The following is a 25,666-nucleotide window of genomic DNA, read 5'->3' on the forward strand; positions in this document are numbered from 1 at the left end:
AGAACAAGCAGAGAGGGACGTACATAGGCCACTTTAGGCAGAATGCAGTGCCAAGGTGACATTATTAAACTGTAATCCCAGTGTGTGTGTGGCCCCTAAGGTGCCTGTGTCTCTGTGTGTCTCAAACACAGAGAACATCCCTCGACACTCTGCCCATCTCTCCCTATCTCCCTACATATCTCTCTCCACAGCGACTTGGAGGTTGAGTACTCCTGAATCGTCTTAATATAATCATCACTGCCACCTGTTTGAAAAATACCACATCAACTTGTGAGCCTAATAATATAGCCTGTTTTTGTATTCTTTCCGTATCAAATTGACCATGCTCAAAACAGTAGCCTGTCTGAAATGAGGAAGTGCACATTGAAGGCTGATGAATGATGACATGGCGGGCTGTAGCTTGGCTTGTGGCTAACCATTGGCACATCCCTTCCCTAGATTTGTGTTTTCTATTCCGTCAGGCTGTTGCAATTTAGGGACAGGATATCCCTCAGAGAAGAAGAAGGTTACATTTTTAAATATGTTACCCGTTTAAGGAAATTAATCATTCTCATCAATATGTGTTTTTTGGCAGAAACGCCTCTTGGAACATGTGAACTTTCATGTGCCTTAATAACAAACTTGTATACCATCTGTAAATACAAATAAATTGTTAAATTTACAAGCCTAGTTGGTTCAGCCACGGAAAAATACAAGAACCATCCCGCTAGCCACGGATGGACTGGACATGCCCATGAGATGAGTTCGGATTGGTCTGCCATGTAGCATGTTTCTGTCTATGTCACGTTCATTGAAATGAGCGGACCAAGGCGCAGCGTGCATAGAGTTCCACATGTTTATTAAAATGAAACTCCCCAACAAAAACAATAAACAGCAAACGAGACGTAACGACTGGCGTGCTCACAGGCACCACACGAAAACAAGACCCCACAAACTAAGGTGGGAAAAAAGGCTACCTAAGTATGATCCCCAATCAGAGACAATGATAGACAGCTGCCTCTGATTGGGAACCATACCCGGCCAACAAAGAAATAGAAAAACTAGAATGCCCACCCAAATCACACCCCGACTAACCAAATAGAGAAATAAAAAGACTAAGGTCAGGGCGTGACAGTCTATAACATGAGCTTCTCAGTATGTGCAGATAATCCTTGCTACCGCAGCTTTTTTGAAAGATATCATGGAGAACTGCAAAAGTGTTGCTACTGCTCTCAACAACATTGCTGCCCTGAATTTAGCAGGTGCTATTGACAAAGATCAGTGGGAAAAAGTTGTGATGGACTACTTTCCTGAGGAAGATCGTGCATACTGAATCTCTCTGACTTCTAAAATGAACGAGACGATGTGGAAATCCCTGATTTAGGTATAAAAAAAATATATATATAAAAAGGAACCGGACATTGTAGTCTTCTGATGTTGCTTCAAGATGTCCAGCATTGTTCCTGTACCCAAGAAATCAAAGGTAACTGAACGAAATGACTATCGACTTGTAGCACTCACTTCTGACATCAAGAAGTGCTTTGAGAGACTAGTCAAGGATCTATACCTTACGTGACACACTATTCCCACTGCAATTTGCTTAACACCCAAATAGATCCACAGACGATGCAATCGCCATCACACTGCCCTAGCCCATCTGGACAAGAGGAATACTTATATAAGAATGCTGTTCATTGACTACAGCTCAGCATTCAACACCATAGTACCCTCCAAGCTCATCATTAAGCTCGCGGCCCTGGGTCTGAACCCTGCCCTGTGCAACTGGGTTCTGGACTTCCTGACGGGCCGCTCCCAGGTGGTGAAGGTAGGAAACGCACACCTCCAATTCACTGATCCTCAACACTGGGGCCCCACAAGGATGCGTGCTCAGCCCTCTCCTGTACTCCCTGTTCACCCATGACTGCGTGGCCACGCACGCCTCCAACTCAATCATCAAGTTTGCAGACGACACAACAGTAGTAGGCCTGATTACCAACAATGACAAGACAGCCTACAGGGAGGAGGTGAGGGCCTTGAGAGTGTGGTACCAGGATAATAACCTCACCCAACGTCAACAAAACAAAGGAGCTGATCGTGGACTTCAGGAAACAGCAGAGGGAGCCGCCCCCTATCCACATCGACTGGAGCACAGTGGAGAAGGAAACAAGGCGCAACAGCGCCTCTTCAAAGTCAGGAGGAAGAGGAAATGTGGCATGGCACGTAAAAACCCTTACAAACTTTTACAGATGCACAATGGAGCATCCTGTCGGGCTGTATCACGGCCTGGTACGGTAATTGCACCGCCCTCAACTGCAGGGCTCTCCAGAGGGTGGTGCGGTCTGCCCAACGCATCACCGGGGGCACACTGCCTGCCCTCCAGGACACCTACAGCACCCGATGAAACATGGAAGGCCAAAAACATCATTAAGGACCAAAAGCACCTGAGCCACTGCCTGTTCACCGCGCTATCATCCAGAAGGCGAGGTCAGTACAGGTGCATCAAAGCTTGGACCGAGAGACAGCTTCTTTCTCAAGGCCATCAGACTGTTAAACAGCCATCACTAGCACATTAGAGGCCACAGCCCTATATACACAGACTTGAAATCATTGGCCACTTCAATAATTGGAACACTAGTCACTTTAATAATGTTTATATATCTTGCATTACTCATCTCATAAGTATATACTGTATTCTACTGTATCTTTGTCTATGCCGCTCTGATATTGCTCGTCCAAATATTTATATATTCTTAATCCCATTCCTTTACTTTGGATTGTTAGATATTACTTGTTAGATATTACTGCACTGTTGGGCGCTAGAAACACAAGCATTTCCCTACACCCGCAATAACATCTGCTAAACACGTGTATGTGACAAATAAAATGTGATTTGATGACAGTGATGGGGAAGAAATGCTGATCAACAGTGTTGTTGTCATAGAAGAAGTTTTGAAATCAGTGAAACATTAGCTGGCTGGCTCGCTAGCTGACATTACATGTATGATCTGTGTAGTAATATTATTTGTATCTCAGAAATCTTTTGCATTGCTAGTTATAGCCTAATGTCAGCTAGCTAGCTAACATAGAACCTTGTTGGTTAGCTTTAGCTACCTGCAGATTCATACTACAGAATTTCATGCATGGTGGCTAGCTAGCTAATTTTCCCCCAACATCGGACACCCCCCCCCCCCCCCAACTTCAGACACTCTCTAGCGGTTGGAGAATTAAATCACCTTGATCAACATTTAAACGGACTGGAAAATAACTGTACGTTTTGAGACTAAAGACACCCTTCGAGCTAGTTGACCACCGATTTTCATTTTTTTTTAACTGGAAGACTAGCCAACTATCTAGTAAAAACTTTGGATATGAGGTTATTGTCTCTTTTTTGAACAAAATTAAACAGACATATCTTGTAACTGAACAAAATAGTAAGGTGGGGTCCGTATGCCGATAATACCGGAATTATTATTTTTTCACTGAACCGCTTATCAAATAGTAGTATTTCCACTGAAATGTTAAACATGCTAATTTCTAACACGTTAGCTAACCTTTTTACAACACCAATAATCACAAAACATTGACGGCTTGATCACAAGATAACAGTGTTGAAGGTAATATACTTCTTAAAAACGCTGTTGAATATGCCGATAATACGGGGTGCTACAATATGACCATCCATTTGTATTGCTAGTACTGCATTATGGTTCATTGTTTAGCAGCTAATTTACATGTCCAAGCAAGACTCCACTTCACCAGATGAATACACGGCCTATCAAGTTAGCCAGGTGTGTCTTGGGGTGATTACGGCCATTTATTTTATTTCATGAACATGTGAACAGGTGTAGACAATTGAAGCCCATCCACGTAGCTAGATGTGGGGATGGCTATAGCCTCTCTTTCACATGACCCATCAATTTAGGCAAGTGTGTCTGGGTAAGCATGATCTAATAATTATAAAATATTTATCTGGACACTTTCTGTATTTGATATTGCGACTATGCCAGTAACCATTTAACACATTAAAAAAATACACCTATATCCTGTGCATGTGACAAATAAACATATTTGTTTGATATAGTGTGTGTTTACCAGAGACGGTAATGTGAAGGACAACATGACCTGTACCAAAGTCAGATTAGGATATAGGCCAAAGACTAGATAGAGTGTATTTTACCTGGAGGTTTTCCTTATTGTCGGCTACCATCTTCACCACGTTTACTCTTGAAATCTTTGGTTGTTTACTACACTACCTTGCTCTCTGCTAAGCACATGGTTACACATGTGAATCCTTAAAGAGATGGGTGGGGCTAAGGCTTAAGAGGGTGTGAACGATGCTGAATGGGTGTAGGCAAAGAAGATCTCTCCAGTATGTGTACCAAAACATTCAAAGCCAATTTTGTCAAAAGTAGGGTTACAAGTTTATCACCTTTCAAAGCAGAACTACTTTCCCGACGTTGCTCAACTGTTTTTGTAGAATCTCAACTTTTATCCAATGTGAAAAACACCATTTCAAATGTTGCTACATAAGACTGAAAAGGGGTGCTGGGTCACATATATAGATTTGTATGACATTTTCCATTTTTAGAGAGAGAGGATGACGATGGGTGAAGATAGAGAGAGGTTGTTTTAAAGGACAGTTGGCTGGATTCCAACCCTTGCTGACAGCATATACGTGAGCCGGAGGCGGCAATGCTACCACTTCACAAGCGTCTTTATTCCACTCTATTATTCAGAATGTAGAAGATATTTTATCGCCTTCATAATATTATTACTTTCAAATACTGAAATTAACATTTTAATAGCGAGCGACTAGATGTCCAATCTAATGCCACATGACATGAAAGTAATTTTATGGAATGGTAACTGATAATTATTCCGAGAGACAATCACCCGGTACAATTTGGTTGTACACAAGTAATAAAATTACAATACAAGCCATGGATAACAATATGAATCAGCTCTCTGCAAATCAACAAACAGTGACATCCATCCCAAATTCCCTATATAGTGCACTACTTCAGACCGGAGCTCTACACAGGCAGCAGCATTGCATCACACTGTTTCACAAAATGATCAGCCACAATGTGTCATGTGCCAGAGCTAGTTGGTTAGCTATTGACTGGAATGTGGCAGTCATTCAGTCATGCGACTAACGGGTAGGTTGATTATGCATTAGCCTCTCTCTCTCTCATCACAACCATTAAACTCTATAACTGTTTTAATGTTAACACTGGCCTCATGGTGGGTGCCCTACTTTGCGAGGCATTAAAAAACCTTCCTGGTCTTTGTGGTTGAATCTCGATGCTCAACTGAGGGACCTTACAGATAATTTAATGAGTTGGGTACAGAGATGAGGTAGTCATAAAAAAAATAATGTTAACAGTATTATTGCACACAGAGTGAGTCCATTCAACGTATTAGGTAACTTGTTAAGCTCAGTTTTACTCTTGAATTTATTTAGGGGTGCCATAAAGGGGTTGAATACTTATTGATTCAAGACATTTCAGCTTGTCATTTGTAATTAATTTGTAAAACTATTGAAAAACATAATTCCACTTTTAATTTGGTCTAGGCCAGTGACAAAACAATCGTGATTTTTAAAACAATTCAAGGGGTATGAATACTTTAAGGCACTGTATGTATATACAGCCAATTTGTCATTTGCTATCTCTGTCCTTTCTCTTTTGCTCCCACCCTCCTCTTTCTCTCTCTCCGCCCCTCTTTCTCTCGCTCTCTTTCTCTCTTGCCCGCTCTCTCTCTCTCTCTCAAGCACACCCTCTCCCCCTCTCAATCACACTCTCTCCCCCTCTCAATCACACTCTCTCCCCCTCTCAATCACACTCTCTCCCCCTCTCAATCACACTCTCTCCCCCTCTCAATCACACTCTCTCCCCCTCAATCTATCTTTCTCCCTGTGTGTGAGTCAGTGTGTTCTAGAGCGTGTAAAAATGGTTAAACTGCACAGGAGGGACCGTCTGTCACTACATAGAGATGGAGAGAGCGAGGGAGAGAGCTATGGGGGAACTGACCCCCCCCCCCCTCTCCCCTCCCCCTCCTCTCCCCTCCCCCCTCCTCTATCTCTAGCTCTCAACAGTTTGCTCTTTGTATTATGGATGTTATTCAACAGCTGCTTAGCTTGCGTTATCGGTCCTGAAGCGCTTGATAGCCTGACACGCAAAATCAGCTTTTACCGCATCAGGAAATAGCTCTCCCTGGATAATTGTGTTTACACAGGCTTTGGATATAATCTGACCGTTCGGTGGAGTAGTCAGTACAGCTGCCATATGTAACTAAATGTGTTCCGTTTAAAAATCATGAAGCTTATGTAGGCGGCATGGTTGCGTTCAGGAGGGCGCAACATTCTGAAAACGTGAGATAGAAATAGAGTGTCAAGTATAAAACTGGTCCAGTATCTATACAGGTCCACACTTTTCAGTGTTAAATTAACACACTGCTTTGTGTAAAGCCTTATTTGAATATTTCCCCAGAGTGCCTTGCCTTTCGAGTGAATTGTATCGTTATCACCCATGACTGTATTTATTAGTGAAGAGAGAGATTTTGTTGTTGCACTCATCCATTTTCAGTACTGTGACCTTCACTAAGTAAGATCCTTATCAAATATTTTATCATTAAGGCTTGCCTGACCTCTACTTGTTCCTGGGCAGCTGCTACACAGCGTTACATCTCACTCTTGCCACCTCCCCGGTCAACAACAAGACCCAGGCCCTCGCGCAGTTCTGGCTGGGATCTTACCTCAGAACCCTGAGGCTGATCCCAGTCGACCTCCGAGCCCCAGTCTCTTTCCTGCTCTCCACACACTACGTCCAGCTCCAAAAGTTCTTAAGAAATGTTAAACTGGAAAAAGAGCCAGTCACGGATTTAACTAAACACCGCTCTCTTCTCTCTCTTGTGCAGGAGCGGGAACCATTGTCCAGTGCACGGGCTTGCTACAGCCAAGCCCACAACGGTTTGGCGCAACGTGGCCCATCCTGCTCTGCTGAACCGGCACCGGGACCAGTCCTGGATGGTCACCCATGAGATCCTCCCGGTCAGGGCCGTTATGCACTCCCGGGGCATGGTGAGGACACCCGCATGCCCCCGACCAGGGGTCAGCCATCAGGGACCTGTGGAAGGAAGCAGGCCCCCTGGTCTCCCTGTTTCTGCCAGGAGGGGAGGATCTAACACCCGAGCTCGTGCTGTATGGGGTGGGCCGAAGGCCTATTCCACCGAAGGCCTTCACCAAGCTCTGGCCTATCCTCACGTGTCTGAACGATGCACTGTGGTCCTCCCGCAACCTGCTGGTAGCGAAACGAGTAGAGACCACCCCCCAGGCAGTGGCCATGGTAGCCACGGAAACCCTGGGGTGGTACAGAAGAAAGGGGGCCTCGACCCCAAGCGAAGGGTTCCCCACAATACCCAAGGCCCCGGCGGCCAAGGCCTGACAGCGCTGCAGCGCCTTGGGGAGGGATCTCCTCTGGGCACCGACAGACAGGGCGGTAATTGATTCGGAGGAGCAGGAGGCAAGTTTGATAAGGACTCACCCTGTTCCTGGCAAAGGACCGAAGACAGCCTTTTAACAAAGTGACTTTTTGACATGTTTTTCATGTCTTAAAAATGTTTTACCTTTTAAATCATTTGTACACATTTTAAATTGCTTTTATAGAATTTGATGGGGTTTTTTACAAGAAAAAGTACTTTTATTCACAGTTGTTTCTATTGTTTTTAACATGTACTTTTTAACAAATGTAAAATTCAAATACTGGGTTTTATACTTTTATGCCATTTTTTATGTGTATAAAATTGTGCAAAAATAGGAGCTGTTTTAAAGGAAATGCAACAATAAAACTTTTCCAAAAGAAAAAAAAGAAAAACAATCATTAAAATTAAAGGATTTAACACAATACAACACATATTTCATAAGGACTTATTTTGAGGGCCTAGTTTTACCCTAATAGAGTGGCCTGAAACTCATGATTTACAGGCAACATCAGACCTCCAAGTCACATTATCCTGACTTGCAAAGTGATGTGTAATTCAAGTTTCAATGTCAAATGCACAAGTACAGTGAAATGCCTCTCTTGTAAGCTCAAACCCCAACAATGCAGTAATCAATAACAATGTAATACTAAAAATAACAAGGTAGAACAAAAACACAAGTTATAAAATAAGAAGAACACAATTAAGTAAGTTATATACACGGTCAGCTCCAATACCATATTTACAATGGGCAGGGATACTGGATGGATAGATATGTATAGGGGTAAGGTGACTAGACATCAGGATATATGATAAACAGAGTAGCAGAAGCGTGCGTACATGATGATTGTATGTGAGTTGTTGTGCACGTGTGTAGTCAGTATAGAGGTCCTGGATGGCAAGGAGCCCGGTCCTAGTGATGTCCCGGGTTGTCCGCACCACCGTCTGTAGCGTTATGCGATCGTGGGCGGTGCTACTTCCATACCAAGCAGTGATGCAGCCAGTCAAGATGCTCTCAATGGTACAGCTCTATAACTTTTTGAGGATTTGAGGGCCCATGCCAAACCTTTTCAACCTGCTGAGGGGGAAGAGGCATTGTCGCGCCTTCTTCACGACTGTAAGCATGTGTGTGGACCATTTTAAGTTCCTAGTGATTTAGACACAAAGGTCCTGTTGATGTGGAAGGGGGCGTTCTCGACCCCCGTTTTCTGTAGTCCTGTCGATGTGGAAGGGGGCGTTCCCGACCCCCGTTTTCTGTAGTCCTGTCGATGTGGAAGGGGGCATTCTCGACTCCCGTTTTCTGTAGTCCTGTCGATGTGGAAGGGGGCATTCCCGACCCCCGTTTTCTGTAGTCCTGTCGATGTGGAAGGGGGCGTTCCCGACCCCCGTTTTCTGTAGTCCTGTCGATGTGGAAGGGGGCGTTCTCGACCCCCGTTTTCTGTAGTCCTGTCGATGTGGTAGGGGGTTATTCTCGACCCCCGTTTTCTGTAGTCCTGTCGATCTGGAAGGGGGCGTTCTCGACCCCCGTTTTCTGTAGTCCTGTCGATGTGGAAGGGGGCGTTCTCGACCCCCGTTTACTGTAGTCCTGTCGATGTGGAAGGGGGCATTCTCGACCCCCGTTTTCTGTAGTCCTGTCGATGTGGTAGGGGTTATTCTCGACCCCCGTTTACTGTAGTCCTGTCGATGTGGAAGGGGGCGTTCTCGACCCCCGTTTACTGTAGTCCTGTCGATGTGGAAGGGGGCATTCTCGACCCCCGTTTTCTGTAGTCCTGTCGATGTGGTAGGGGGTTATTCTCGACCCCCGTTTACTGTAGTCCTGTCGATGTGGAAGGGGGCGTTCTCGACCCCCGTTTACTGTAGTCCTGTCGATGTGGAAGGGGGCATTCTCGACCCCCGTTTTCTGTAGTCCTGTCGATGTGGAAGGGGGCGTTCTCGACCCCCGTTTACTGTAGTCCTGTCGATGTGGAAGGGGGCGTTCCCGACCCCCGTTTTCTGTAGTCCTGTCGATGTGGAAGGGGGCGTTCTCGACCCCCGTTTTCTGTAGTCTACTATCAGCTCCTTGGTCATACTGACATTGAGGGAGAGGTTGTTGTTCCAGTCACTGACCTCCTCCCTGTAGGCTGTCTCATTGTCGCCGGTGATCAGGACCTACCACCGTCGTTTCGTTAACTAACATGATGGCGGTGTTGGAGTCATGCGTGGCCAGACAGTCGTGGGTGAACAGTGAGTACAGGAGGGGACTCAGCACACACTCCTGGGGGTCGGCATGGCGGAGTTGATGTGACCTACCCTCACCATCTGGGGTTGGCCTGGAATGAAGTACAGGATCCAGTTGCAGAGGGAGGTGTTCAGTCCCAGGTTCCTAAGCTTGGTGACGAGTTTGGAGGGGACAATGGTGTTCTGGGGGACAAGAATGGGGACATGAATGTGTGGATTATAGACGGGGACAAGAGGTTGCAAATGGCCGTGAATATGTCTGCCAGCTGTTCTGCACATGCTCCTGAGAACGCGCCCTGGAATACCATCGGTTGACCTGATTAAAGACTTCACTTACGTTGGCCTCAGAGCGAGATCATCCAATCTTCTAAGTCAGTGGCGGCTCTCACATCCGGCATGATCTTGTTATTGTCAAAGTGTGCATATTATGCATTGAGTTTGTCTGGTAGAAAGGCATCATTGGGCAGATCATGGCTGGGTCTTCCTTCGTAATCGGTAATGACTGTAGCTCCTGCCCCATGCAGCGGGCATCAGAGCCTATGTAGTATGATTCCACCGAATTCCTATATTGACCTTTTGCTCTGCGAACGTCATATTGTGTACTTGTTTCAGTCCTCAGCCGTAGCCTCAAGGTTGCCTGTGACAGCCCTGTGTGCGGCAGCCAACCTCAGTGTTAATCCAGAGCTTTTGATTGGGGAAGCAGCGAACCTTCACTGTGGGGAAAATGTCGGTAATGCATTTCCTAATGAAGCCGGTGATGGAGGTGGTTAGCACGTTGATGTAATCGGCAGAGTCCCGAAACATATTCCAATCAGTATAATCAGCATAATCCTGTAGCATAATCTAGGATTCTGGAGACCATTTCACAACAGAGCGAGTGACAGGTAATTCCTATTTGAGCTTCTGCTTGTAAACAGGAATCAGAAGTACGGAGTCATGATCTGATATGCCGAATGGCCGACAAGGGAGGGCCTTGCATGCTTGCTTGTGGGTAGAATAACAGTGTCCTAGGACTATCACCCCTAGTGGTGAGGGAGACGTGTTGATGTAAATTGGGTATCACGTTTCTTAACGACGTGCAATTAAATTCACCGGCAACCAGAATAGCAGCCTCTGTAAATGTTTTCATATTTCATATAAAAAAATACATTTTTTATTTTTTTTTAATCATTTTATTTTTTACTTTGTACACCTTTTTCTCCCCAATTGGTAGGTACAGTTTTGTCCCATCGCTGCAACTCCCGCACAGACTCGGGAGAGGCAGAGGTCGAGAGCCATGCGTCCACTGAAACACGACCCTGCCAAGCTGCACTGCTTCTTGACACAGTACTCACTTAACCCAGAAGCCAGCCGCACCAATGTGTCGGAGGAAACACCGTAAACTGGCGACCGACGTCAATGTGCAGGCTATAACTGCGTAGTTTTAGCCTGGTAAGTTTGTTAAATGCCAGCTTGTTATTTGTCTTGTCCTGAGGTGGAATATATACAAACGTCACAATAACAGCTGAAAACTCCCTCGGGAGGTAAAAGAGTCAGCATTTGACCATCAGGTATTCTAAGACGGGTGAACGAGTCAGCAGACCAGCTGTTGTTGATGAACAGGCAAACCCCTCCTCCCCTCAATTTCCCCAACTGCACTGTCCTGTCCGCACGGTGAATGGGTAAGCCATCGAGTTTTATCTTGTTCAAGAGGCATGTTTCAGAAAAGCAGAGAATATTGAAGTTTCGAGAGTCCGGTTGGTAGAAAATCTGTGATCGGAGGTCATCCATTTTATTACCAAGTGGCTGTACATTGGCAAGTTGGTTGTAAGAAATGATAGCGGATACCTTTTGTGAAAATAGACAAAATCATAAAATAGCAAAGTTGGCTCTGAGCTTTCAATATGACGGCCAGGGCAAAAACCAAAACGTGCCCGCCTTGGGGTCTCCATGACCTAGTTTGGGAAACCATGCCCTAAAGTATCTAAACTGGAACAACAATTTCAGTAACGGGTGCAATAAGTATAGATATTGAAAGAGCCTGCTGGAAAATATGAGAATGACGGGCGTGGTTTTGATTTAACGCTGGTTGTCTTAACACCAACACTGGGGTTATTTTACACAAATTAGTGTTAATTTAACACCTGAATCAACACTAGAAATTGTACACTATAAAATCAACACAAGGTAACAATGGCCAATTCCATATGCTCACTCCATAGAAGCATATCTGTTCTACATAGTATATTTCTATCTGATCGATCTGATATTATTTCTTATATTATTATGCTCTCCAGTGAATGCAACCCAGGTATGAGGAATACTGTAAGTGTAGCTTCAGTGAAGTAAACACTTGCTGATTCACCATCAAGGACTACAATATTACTCAGTGATAAAATAGTTCAGCTCTCTCAAGTGAGCTTCGACTGCCACGGTGCCAGGTCTTTGAACTGCTATCAGGCAGCCTTGAACCAATATGTGAAATGTCAACAACCTTTCGGACCATTTCTACCTCAGTACTCTGCAAACTGGATAGACTTCTTCCACTACACAGACTACCAAGTGCTACAACAGTAGTGACACAGATATGGGCCTGTGATCATCAAGCGTCTCAGAGTAGATAAACGGATCTAGGATCAGGTCCTCCCTGTCCATAATAATTTGATTCATTATGATCTAAATCGCAAAACTGATCCTAGATCAGCACAGGACTTTTTCTCTGAGACGCTTGACAAATATGAGCCCTGATCTCTCGATTGGTTCTGCCAACAGAAGAGGATCATGAATCAGAAGAGAAGAACACAGAAACACAGCTAAAAGATCAGTAATTAATCTGAGGAAACATCTTTCTGGATGCTATTCCCTACACAGAGTCCAATCTTCCTCAAGTGGATGCAATTCTTTAGCTTTCCAGAAATCACATCTTTCTGTTGTGGAGTGGATGGTACTATGTGGCTACAGTAAATATTGCTTTTATACAACGTAATACAGGTCAGTGCCCTTGAGATCTGCGGTGTCCCTTCCCGGTCTCTGTTGGTTGTCTGTTCACCCTTCATTGATCAATCATTGACTGACTGGCTAGAGAGCCAACTCCACACACCTGGCCTTTAGTCAACAGACAGCATTACCATGGCCTTTAAACAACAGACAGCATTCCCCTGGCCTGTAGTCAACAGACAGCATTCCCCTGGCCTGTAGTCAACAGACAGCATTCCCCTGGCCATTAGACAACAGACAGCATTCCCCTGGCCTTTAGACAACAGACAGCATTCCCCTGGCCATTAGACAACAGACAGCATTACCATGGCCTGTAGTCAACAGACAGCATTCCCCTGGCCTGTAGTCAACAGACAGCATTCCCCTGGCCTGTAGTCAACAGACAGCATTCCCCTGGCCATTAGTCAACAGACAGCATTCCCCTGGCCTGTAGTCAACAGACAGCATTCCCCTGGCCTTTAGACAACAGACAGCATTCCCCTGGCCTTTAGACAACAGACAGCATTACCCTGGCCTGTAGTCAACAGACAGCAGCCCTGGCCTGTAGTCAACAGACGACCTAGCCCTGGCCTGTAGTCAACAGACGACCTAGCCCTGGCCTGTAGTCAACAGACGACCTAGCCCTGGCCTGTAGTCAACAGACGACCTATCCCTGGCCTGTAGTCAACAGACGACCTATCCCAAGCCTGTAGTCAACAGACGACCTATCCCTGGCCTGTAGTCAACAGACGACCTATCCCTGGCCTGTAGTCAACAGACGACCTACCCCTGGCCTGTAGTCAACAGACGACATTCCCCTGGCCTGTGGTCAACAGACGACCTACCCCTGGCCTGTGGTCAACAGATGACATTCCCCTGGCCTGTAGTCAACAGACGACCTACCCCTGGCCTGTAGTCAACAGATGACATTCCCCTGGCCGTTAGTCAACAGACGTCAAACATCTGACCTATTATAGGCCATAGTGAACAGAGCCTGATGAAAACCTGTGGACTCTACAGCCCTCAAGGACCAGAGCTATGGCCATCCATTCTAATAGAATTACCCTAACAGAGGTCTCTGCCGATCGAAATCAAGAATTATTATTTTCTGTATTTATTTCTCTGAAAAAGCACTGTTACAGTAAGTGAATCCCTGTGGGAGAATATCAGAGTTGGAGTCGTACATTACTTTTCCATTATTTTAACTTTTTTCTGTGTGGATCCAGGATATTCGGTCTCTACCTTGATCTATACGTCCTGCTGTTCACTGAGGCGTGTCCCTGTACTGCTATGTTTCTGCTGGGTGCTGATAACACGACTGTACAGATACAGCTCACACACCCAGGTGTGTGTGGAAGTGTGTGTGTGGCTTACTCACCCTGCATTGTTCAACCCCTCTGAGAGGCCAGTCAGTCTCTAAAACACCTGCAGTCAGACATGAGCTGAATAACTATCAGAGCACCTGGATCTCACGCTCTCTTTTCTCAATAATATATCTATTTTTTTCTCTCTCTCTCTCTTGCCCTCTGCATCCGTCTTTCTTTTCCCTCTCTCTAATACCTTCGTCTATTTGTCTGTTTTCACTCTCTCCACCTTTGTCACCTTCTCTCTCTGTATTTTATTGCTAACCCCCTATTCTTCACCCCTTGCGCCCTTGTTATCCCCCCCCCCCTATCGCTCCATTTCCCTCCCTCTCCAGCTCCTTTTCATCTATCCCTTTCTCTCCCTCCCGCTCTTCATCCAACAACAAGCTTCCAGTGTAATGGAAAGCAGGGTAAACAATCACGTTGGCAGGGGCTCCCCTTTCTCATCTGGCTTCTCTTTCTCTACTGGCTATGAGTCTGACAAACAACATACACTGAGGTAGTCTAAATTTGGAATTTAGGGTGAAAGGTTGAGATGTTAAAGGTTAAACTGTTTGCTGTGTTGTGTGTGTGTGTGTGTGTGTGTGTGTGTGTGTGTGTGTGTGTGTGTGTGTGTGTGTGTGTGTGTGTGTGTGTGTGTGTGTGTGTGTGTGTGTGTGTGTGTGTGTGTGTGTGTGTGTGTGTGTGTGTGTGTGTGTGTGTGTGTGTGTGTTGTGTTTGTTCTCAAGGGTATGCAACATGAGAGGGGTAGTAATAGCTAAATAAGATTTTAGATTTGTAGAGGGAGTGGGGGCGACTCAGAGAATCTCAGACAGTTCTTCCAGGTTCAACTTTGTTATACAACGCAAAGGAAGGGCTGTGCTTCAAAGAATACATGGCCGGTTATATACAGTTGAAGTCAGAAGTTTACATACACCTTAGCCAAAAACATTCCAACTCAGTTGTTCACAATTCCTGACAAATGCCCTGTTTTAAGTCAGTTAGGATAACCAATTTATTTTAAGAATGTGAAATGTCAGAATAATAGTACAGAGAATGATTTATTTAATCTTTTGTTTCTTTCATCACATTCCCAGTGGGTCAGAAGTTTACACACACTCAATTCGTATTTGGTAGCATTGCCTTTAAATTGTATAATTTGGGTCAAACATTTTTTCCTCTTGTCCAGATGGGTTATGGCAGTGTGCAGTGTGGTTGCAATTGCGTCATCTGTGGACCTGTTGGGGCGGTAAGCAAATTGGAGTGGGTCTAGGGTGTCAGGTAGGGTGGAGGTGATATGGTCATTGACTAGTCTCTCAAAGCACTTCATGATGACGGAAGTGAGTGCTACGGGGCGGTTGGCGTTTAGCTCAGTTACCTTAGTTTTATTGGGAACAGGAACAATGGTGGCCCTCTTGAAACATGTGGGAACAGCAGACTGGGACAGGAATTCTAAGTCAGGTGAACATAAGGACTTGAGTTCCTGTATGTTGTTATGATCACACCACGTCTCGTTAATCATAAGGCATACCCCCCCGCCCCTCTTCTTACCAGAAAGATGCTGGTTTCTGTCGGCGCGATGCATGAAGAAACCAGCTGGCTGTACAGACTCCGATAGCGTGTCTCGAGTGAGCCAACAAAATACTGCATAGTTTCCTAGGAACGCGAAACGAGGCGGCCATCTCTGTCGTTGCCGGAAGTTATGGAGATCTGATCCTACATCTTTACTGCCCATAATAAACTCTCTCCCAAAATAATTCCTCAGCTGTGCTGATCTTCTAAGAATAGCACAAACATCTAAGCAGAAGTGAAGGGTTAAAACACACACAGTAATTGAGATTACTACATGGATATACTGTATATTGGATCATAATAATGAAGATATTGCTTCAAATCTCAGTCTTCAGTATTCAGGGGGTTGTTGTTTTTCCAACACGTCCGCTATGTGTTTGCAGGTTGTCATTTATTGTCATGAATTTTGCCCTGGAGGCAGCTCTGCAGAGTGGTCTCCAGCTGACACAGATACAGCAACCTGCTCTTTGTCTTCCATACTGTGTGTCTGTATAAGCTTTTCTGTGTCTGCAAGCGTGTGAGAGTAAAGATCTGTCCGGTTCTGAACAAGTATGCCTTTGAGAAGAGGCAAAACAAAGAGAGAGAGAAAGAAGGACAAAATGTCTAAAGGAATAGAACAAGCGACTCTAGCCACCATGGAGATATTGAGAGGTGCCAAAGCTCGCTCTCTCTCCCGCTCTCTCTCGGAAACATAGTTTGCCTATGCTTCTAAAGGAAAAACTGTAGAAAAGGACTACTATCTCTCTCCCTCCACTCTCTCTCTCAATATCAATCTTTTCTGTTTGTCACTCAAGTCTTCACATGGTTTTCTTTTAATTTCAGTGAGACCGTTATGGTGAACCTGTTCATGAATATCACTCATTTACAATGATTCAAACCAGGGCTAACCATAGTGCTACAAACACTTCCTTGACCAACACACACCAGTTAGACCCCCCACCCCCTTCCCTCCAAACACGCACACACACACACACAGACGCCCCACCCCTTCCCTCCAAACACACACACACACACACACCCCTTTCCCTCCAAACACACACACACACACACACACAGGCAGACCCCCCACCCCCTTCCCTCCAAACACACACACACACACCCCTTTCCCTCCAAACACACACACACACACAGGCAGACCCCCCACCCCTTCCCTCCAAACACACACACACACACACAGGCAGAGCCCCACCCCCTTCCCTCCAAACACACAGGCAGATCTCCCCCTTCTCTCCAAACACACACGCAGACCCCCCCTTCTCCCCAAACACACGTGCACATACATACACACACACAAACATATTTGACCTTCACGTTAGGGGATATTGCTATACAGATGTAGGATCTTAATTTGAGACAGTTTGCTACAGCATGAAAATAATCCTGCAACAACAGGAAGTGTGAATTATGTGAATGATTATGTGGATTATAAATAATTAACATTTTTGTAGGGATTGATACATTATTCGTTAGAGCAAATCAAGTCTAAAAATGTAAGTGGAATTACAAACTTCAGAAGCCTTTTTAAAACTCAAATAGACATGTTTGCATTTCCTACCATGCAGGAAAATTCTCATCAACAAAAGAGTGATCAAATTAAGGTCTTGCATCTGTAGCCGATCCAGATAGCCAGATATGAACAGTAGCTATAGGAGGCCACCACCTGGCAGCGTTCAGTGAGGAAGTCAGCAAAGCCAAAATAAATCAAACGCCTAACTTCAGTGTGAATGTCAAATTGAATCTAAATTAGTCTCTACAAATCAAATGCACATTGTGCTTGTATAATGCTATGTTGTTAACAATAGTGAGAAAGTGAATGATACCAACCCAATATACAGTAAACCATACCTATTAGAGGTCGACTGATTATGATTTTTCCACGCCGATACCGATTATTGGAGGACCAAAAAAAGCTGATACCGATTAATCTATATATTTATAGAGATTGAACACTTATTTCTATTTAATATAATACATCAATAAAATCAATTTAGTCTCAAATAAATATGGAAACATGTTCAATTTAAATAATGCAAAAACAAAGTGTTGGAGAAGAAAGTAAAAGTGCAATATGTGCCATGTAAAAAAGTTTAACTTCATTCGGATCATTGGGAGGCTAGCGTCCCACCTCGACAATATACGGTGAAATTGCAGAGCGCGTAATTTAAAATACAAAAGTAGTATTATTAAACATTCATAAAAATATAAGTGTTATACACCATTCTTTAGCTTAGAATCTTGGTAATCGAACCTCTTAGTCCGATTTACACTAGGCTTTACGGCGAAATCATAGCATTTGATCGTCTGAGGACAGAGCCTCACCCACTTCCTGCATTAACATGAATTCATAAACTGCACAGGTGTCGCAAAACTCAAAAATAGTGATAAAGTAAATCACTTACCTTTGAAGATCTTCATCTTTTTGCAATCCAAAGGGTCCCAGTTACACAATGAATGGTTGTTTAGCTCGATAAAGTCATTCTTTATATCCCAAATGTCAGTTTATTTGGTGTGTGATTTATAAATTCACCTGTCCCAACTCGCCCAACATGCCTACAAAGGAATCTAAAAAGTTACCTGTAAACTTCGTCCAAACAATTCAAACAACATTTCTAAACCAACCTCAGGTACCCTAATGTGTAAATAATCGATAAAATTTAAGACAGAATATACGGTGTTCAATCCAGGAGAAAAAGAACGAGGAGCGCACACTCATTCATGCGCGCCAATAGACAAGAGTCCTTCTGAGGGAAACTTAGAAAGAATACGAATACTTCTTCATTTTTCAAAAAACAAACATGAAACAATTTCTAAAGACTGTTGACATCTATTGGAAGCCATAGGAACTGCAATTTGGGTCCTAATTATTAGACTTTCCCATAGAAAAGCATTGAAAAGTCCAATGACCTCAAAAAGAAAAGTTCCTGGATGGATTGTCCTCTGGGTTTTGCCTGCCAAATCAATTATTTTATACTCAGACATTCTTTTAACAGTTATATAAACGTTAGACTGTTTTTTATCCAATACCACCATGCATATGCATATCCTAAGTTCTGGGCCTGAGTAACAGGCAGTTTACTTTGGGCACCGCAGTCACCCAAACATCCGAATACTGACCCCTAGCCTTAAAAGGTTAAATCACCCGTTTGGCGAAGTAGGGTGTGATTCAATGATAAATTAACAGGCACCGCATCGATTATATGCAACGCAGGACAAGCTGGATAAACGAGTAATATCATCAAGCATGTGTAGTTAACTAGTGATTATGTTAAGATTTAATGTTTTTTATAAGATAAGTTTAATGCTAGCTAGCACCTTACCTTGGCTCCTTGCTGCACTCGCATAACAGGTAGTCAGCCTGCCACGCAGTCTTTTTTTGAGTGCAATTTAATCGGCCATGATCGGTGTCCAAAAATGCCGATTACCAATTGTTATGAAAGCTTGAAATTAATACTTAATACCTACAGTGTAAACAACACCGTGAAGTCCAATCGCTTATAAAATATATATATATAGCTGATCGCAACAGAAACCATTTACCTTTAAACCACAATTTCCATCAGATCTCTACAAATTTGACTGTAGCTTACATCAGACAGTGGCATCACAACAACGTTTTCAGAAATGAGCAACGGCAATGTGATCTGTAATCTACTGATAGGGCTTGATAGCTACTGACTAGACAGTAAAAAAAAATGTAGAGAGCTGTGATTATGGACTGATAGTACATTGAGAAAATTGATGGGAGGCTTTTGCTCAGTGGGCCAACACAGGCCCGGGGTTCAAATCCCGGACGGTCACAGGAGCGTAGGGTATCCACCATGCACGTAGAGAATAAATAGAGAGCTTATCTGGACATCGAATCCTCAAAAAGTTCTACAGCTGCACCATCGAGAGCATCACTGCCTGGTATGGCAACTGCTCGGCCTCCGATCGCAAGGCACTACAGAGGGTAGTGCGAACAGCCCAGTACATCACTTGGGCCAAGCTCCCTGCCATCCAGGACCTCTATACCAGGCGGTGTCAGAGGAAGGCCCTAAAAAAATGTCAAAGACTCCAGCCACCCTAGTCATAGACGGTTCAATCTGCTACAGCAAGGCAAGCAGTACCGGAAAGTCAAGTCTAGGTCCAAGATGCTTCTAAACATCTTCTACCCCCAAGCCATAAGACTCCTGAATATCTAATCAAATGACTACCCAGACTATTTGCAACCCCCCTCTTTTATGCTGCTGCGACTCTCTGTTGTATTATCTATGCATAGTCACTTTAATAACTCTACCTACATGTACATATTACCTCGACTAACCGGTGCCCCCGCACATTGACTCTGTACCGGTACCCCCTATACATAGCCTTGCTATTGTTATTTTACTGCTGCTATTTAATTATTTTTACTTTTATTTAATTTTTTTGTTAGTACTTTTCTTCAAACTGCATTGTTGGTTAAGGGCTGGTAAGTAAGCATTTCACTGTAAGGTCTACACCTGTTGTATTCAGCGCATGTGACAAATAACATTTTATTTAATTTTAAATCAGAGTAATTTGTTAGCCGTTGCATCCTTTTTCTGAGAGGATATGTGGAACATATTACTGTTCTCTAAATAGGAAGGAGTCTCCCTTTCTCATTTTGCCTTACTGTCTATAGACTAGCAGAGGCACCGACAACACCTGTTTTACTTTCACACAGAGTACCCTCTGAACGCTTTAGTTCGGGGAGTTGGAGTACTGAGTTGCTGTTGTTGTCTTGTTCTGGATGGCAACCATCTACATTCATGCTGTTAATTCAACCAGTCGTGTGTGTGTGTGTGTGTGTGTGTGTGTGTGTGTGTGTGTGTGTGTGTGTGTGTGTGTGTGTGTGTGTGTGTGTGTGTGTGTGTGTGTGTGTGTGTGTGTGTGTGTGTGTGTGTGTGTGTGTGTGTGTGTGTGTGTGTGTGTGTGTGTGTGTGTGTGTGTGTGTGTGTGTGTGTAGTTATGGACACCAATTACCAGTAAAGCCTCTAAATTAACAATACAGAGATTCATGTGCTGGAGATGGGTTGGTTATGTAAAATGACATGTAAATGAAAAGGAGATATGATTGTCTGAATAACAGATTGTGTGGCTGGAATACCAAAACTCATATAACACATCCCATACATTTGACCAGAGCCCTGTGGGACTGTGTAGGGAACTCTTAGTATGCTCTTTGGGATGCATCCATACAGGAACTAATGGGTGTTGTTACAGCAGCCTAATGTGGTGCTATTTTGTAAAAAACCTTAGTTAAACTGTTATGGTGTTTTCAAAATGCCATGACATGTTGAGACTGGATTACAAAACATGAGTCAATAGGAGTTGTGAAAGAGATCATTAGATACATTGGGGGGGGGGGTCTAAAATGGATCCACACACACCACACACACACACACCAGCCTCAGTCCCACACAAACACCACGTGTCTCTCTCTCTCACACACACACTCTCCCCCTAACACACATACACACTCTCACCCTCACACTCTCCCCCTAACACAAACACACTCTCCCCCTCACACACACCTGAGGGCAGCACGAAAACAACACAAGATCCAACCCTACAACCCATAGCCAAATGGACCCAGCACGGGAAACATGAATGAAGGAGGGAAGCATGGTGGATTGTGATGGTTATAAATAGGATTGTGTTGAGTGGCTGTAGGAGCAGCGTGTGTGTGTGTGTGTGTGGGAACAGACAGGGTATTATACTGGTTGGCCTATCTGTGTCTGGCCCTGGGCCACAGGGAACACAGTGTAAATACTGAGATATGCACTACTGCACATGGATACAGACAGAAAACTCACTGACTGTCAACACAGCTAGCAGGGAACACAGTTAAGAGACAGTTAATGTACACTGACACAGTCAACACCCTGATCTAGACACATAGGCTACCCCGATCTAGACACATAGCCTACCCCAATATAGACAAAAATAAGTCGCTCCAAATGGACCTTAGGTAGCCTACCTACCCCACCCACTACACACTGCTGGGAATGCCAATGTCTCAATATCTCTATGCCAAATATGTTTGCAAGCAAGTGTGTGTGTGGTGTGTGTGTGAACAACATTGAATATGTCTTTAAATGCTGTATGACACATTGCGTGTGCGTGCGCGTGTGTGCGTGTATGCTTGTGGAAGCCTGTGCTGTGGCTGCCGTGAGCAGAGCAAGGAGGCAGCCTATAGGCCTAGATGTGCACGCACAACTGAAGCCTGCCCTATTGCCTGTGTCATTCTTTGAATCAAAACACTTTGATTTTCGTCATGCCAATGCAATGGTTTGTGGCTGCAGCACATATATATTAATTTGCTGTAATCTAACTATGTCAAATCTCTGAAAGGTCCGAAAATTAACATGAACGCACATGAGTCTTCATGCTGGGCGAGCAGAGCGCGACACACCTCCATTTGACATTGACACACATTTCCCCTGTGGTTCGCACACACACTGCGCGCATAGAGCCTCGCGCGGGTCTATCCCCATCCCCCAGCCCGAGACACACAAATACACAGACAAAAACAGAAGGTATAACCATATTATATGGGGGGGGGGGGTGGGGGTTATTTCTGTCTGGGGAGTGAAAACACTGAACAAAGACCGTCAATGGCAACGCCACAAGTGCGCGCGCACACACACCTATCCCTTCGAGCCGTCGTGAAAATATGACATTTATCCCTATATCCCTTTGTTTGTGAAAATAAACAGAGCGCCATGCTAAACCAGGCACTGTTTACAAGTAGCCTATACCAGTGCATGTTTTGACTCAGCGGGGTAAAGACTGGGGTCACAGCTCAAATGATCATAACAAACTAACATTATTCTCAGCATGCACACTGTTGCAGAATATGAAAAAAATGCATTTATATACCCGAATTTGGTGAATAAATGGCATGTTCTCGCTCCGTCCATCAAAACCTTTTGTCCTAAATGGTTGTTTTTTATTTGCATTGCTGGCCTATACCAGTGGATGTTTTGACACAGCGGGGTAAAGACTGGGGTCACAGCTCAAATGATCATAACAAACTAACACTATTCTCATCATGCACACTGTTGCAGAATGTAAAATAATATGCATTTATGTACGAATTTGGTGAATAAATGGCATGTTCTCACTCTGCCCATCAAAATCTTTTGTCCTAAATGGTTGTTTTTTACTTGCATTGCTGCACGACTGTTGATGTTATTTGAAAATTATGACAAAAGACTTGCCTAAAATGACACGAGAAAACGAAACACTAACACTATGTTATTAACAATTATTTAGTGAAATAACAATAGTGTACTCACCCTAAGTCAACAAACAAATTCTGACAAAATAAGGACGTCTAAAGAAATATGCAAATGCCACAACTCTTGTCTCTTTTTCAGTGATTTCTTGCTTTCACACTTGTCCCTCGGATGCTCCCAACAATCTTTCTTGATATTTCAATTTTTTCCACCTCCGTTATTTTTCGCTGACCGTTCTTCAGTTTCACAGGGCTTTATTTAAAATAAAAAAATGTTTTTTACCGTTCTTTCAGGAAAATAAATATGGACCCGTCAATCAAGAGACACGGATAACGTTACTTTACTACGATTTAGGGGAGGGACAACTATGCTTTTATGTAAAGTATCCGTTAGGAGGTCAATATTTCGTATATATTTAATAAAAGCGTTCAAATAGCAAAACTATCCTAAACTGACAACTACAATGGTTATTTAACGACTAAATGGCGATGTGATATTGGCGAAAGCTCTTCGTCTAACTCTCGGCTCCCCCCCTCTCACGGGTGATGGTAGGCGCCCGTTGTTGAAATAGCTTGTGGAACAAAACGCCCACGCATTCCAAGGTTCTGGTTACAGCTCTGAGGTGAATACGATTATTCGAAAAACAGTGCTATTGGAGATGTGCAAATATAACAAATATACACACCTCAAAGTAAAACAGAGAAATGGCAAAGGATGTTTTTGTGAAGGATGTCAAAGGGGTAAGCTACCGGGTAGGAAAGCGAGGCAGGGAATGGTGTTTGGGTCCTAGAAAGCTTAGTACAGAAGTGTTGTGTCGGAATGGTTTGATATAAACGGATTAACTGAACGCTACTAAACTTTTCGATCATTGGAGTGTTAAAACATGACGCTATTTTGTTTTGTTCGATTTTATGTGATTGGGGTGTGACATGTTGGGTATACAATACCCAATAAATCTTTCTCTATCCCAATCTCAATTCACATATGTTTACGTTGCCAAAGCAAGTGAAATGGATCATAAACAAAGGTGAAATAAACGACAAGTAAACATTACACTAAACAACTTTTAAAAGAGACATTTGAAATGGCTGTGTACAGTGTTGTAACAATGTTGAATTACAAAACGGAAAAAATAAACCGATACATTTGGGTTGTATATACAATGGTGTTTGTGCCTCACTGGTTGCCATTTTCTTGTAGCTTGACAAGTCGCACAATTCTTCTGCTGCTCTGTCTTGCTCTACATACTTAAGTCTGAGAATTTCACAATTTTTAAAGGTGCTACACAGGATTTCATTTAACATTTTTACATTGCAATTTCAGAAAATGTCCATAATATACACTATATATACCAAGTATGTGGAAACCCCAATAAATTCGTTGATTCAGCTATTTCAGGCACACCTGTTGCTGATCGTTGTATAAAATCGGGTACACCGCCATGCAATCTCCATAGACAAACATTGTCAGTAGAATGGCCTAACTGAAGAGGTCAGTGACTTTCAACGTGCCACTGTCATAGGATGCCACCTTCCCAACAAGTCAGTTTGTCAAATTTCTACCCTGCTACAGCTGCCCTCGTCAACTGTAAGTGCTGTTATTGTGAAGTGGAAACATCGGCTCAGCCACGAGGTGGTAAGCTCACAAAACTGGACCGTAGAATGATGAAGCACGTGGAGCGTAAAAATCGTCTATCCTTGGTTGCAACACTCACTGCCGCCTTCCAAACTGCTTCTGGAAGCAATGTCAGCATAAGAACTGTTCATCGGGAGCTTTGTGAAATGGGTTTCCATGGCCAAGCAGCTGCACACAAGCCTAAGATTACCATGTGCAATGCCAAGTGTCAGCTGGAGTAGTGTAAAGCTCACCACCATTGGACTCTGGATCAGTGGAAAAGCGTTCTCTGGAGTGATGAATCACGCTTCACCATCTGGCAATCCAACAGACGAATCTGGGTTTGGCAGATGCCAGGAGAACTCAACCTGCCCCAAAGCATAGTACCAACAGTAAAGTTTGGTGGATGAGGAATAATGATCTGGGGATCTTTGTCATGATTCTAGCCATGCCCCTTAGTTCCAATGAAGGCAAATCTTAAAACCTCTTAGGGATAGCCCCCTTTTTTTCAATTTTCGCCCGAAAATGACATACCCAAATCTAACTGCCTGTAGCTCCGGCCCTGTTGCAAGGATATACATGTTCTTGGTACCATTTGAAAGGAAACATTTTGAAGTTTGTGGAAATGTGAATTGAACGTAGGAGTATATAAGACAGTAGATCTGGTAGAAGAAAAAAACAACTTAAAAAAAAACACCATCTTTGAAATGCAACAAAAAAGTCCCATATCCATCTACCACTCTGGTTGTAATTCGATGGTGTCCGATGGTGTCCACAAAGTGGATGTGCAAAGTTTCAGACTGATAACCTGTAGTATGAGCAAGCTCCATGACATTTAGTGTGAAGTCACCCAGGTACATTTGGGCAAATCTTAAAGGAGACATTTACATGACATTTTTCTACAAGGATATCGTCAAATCTGTATACTTGGACTTTGATTTAGCTTTTCCAGTATTAGTAGCCATATTGTAAGTTCAACATTTGCAAAACACCCAGTTTTCATAAATTCATACGTCTCCTTATTCTTGTCATTTTTATCCAAAACAAAAAGGCTTACTGTCACACAAGGTTAGCAAATGTTTACTCCCGTAAAGCCCAGCTCATTGGCTATCTAGCTAGCATTGTTTGACCCCGATTGGTGCTTATTTGACGAAGTTAATCAAGTGAAGACAGCCCGTGTCATCGGCACTCCATGAAGGCGTCGCTCTCTGACCAAATTTGGTGTCCTATAGGATACACACTACAATCCTAATGATATAGTGAAGT

The 25,666-nt window shown here is 43.7% G+C and overlaps 1 protein-coding gene across 3 annotated transcripts in view; it reads right to left on the reverse strand.

Annotated features, from left to right (window-relative positions):
- The window catches only part of LOC124007633 (protein NDRG2-like), a 36,930-nt gene extending 13,609 nt beyond the window's left edge, over positions 1–23,321 (reverse strand). Inside the window, exon 1 of one of the 3 annotated variants that reach the window (XM_046318283.1) lies at positions 22,847–23,321. The gene's annotated coding sequence lies outside the window, so the exon portion shown is untranslated. Of the gene's footprint in view, positions 1–4,156; positions 4,290–14,008; positions 14,198–22,846 lie in introns of those variants that run through there. The other 2 variants (XM_046318285.1, XM_046318284.1) reach the window with 2 other exon arrangements.
- Positions 23,322–25,666: the final 2,345 nt, after the last annotated feature.

This window comes from Oncorhynchus gorbuscha, linkage group LG21 (assembly GCF_021184085.1).
Source record: "Oncorhynchus gorbuscha isolate QuinsamMale2020 ecotype Even-year linkage group LG21, OgorEven_v1.0, whole genome shotgun sequence".
Taxonomy (NCBI): Eukaryota; Metazoa; Chordata; class Actinopteri; order Salmoniformes; family Salmonidae; genus Oncorhynchus; species Oncorhynchus gorbuscha.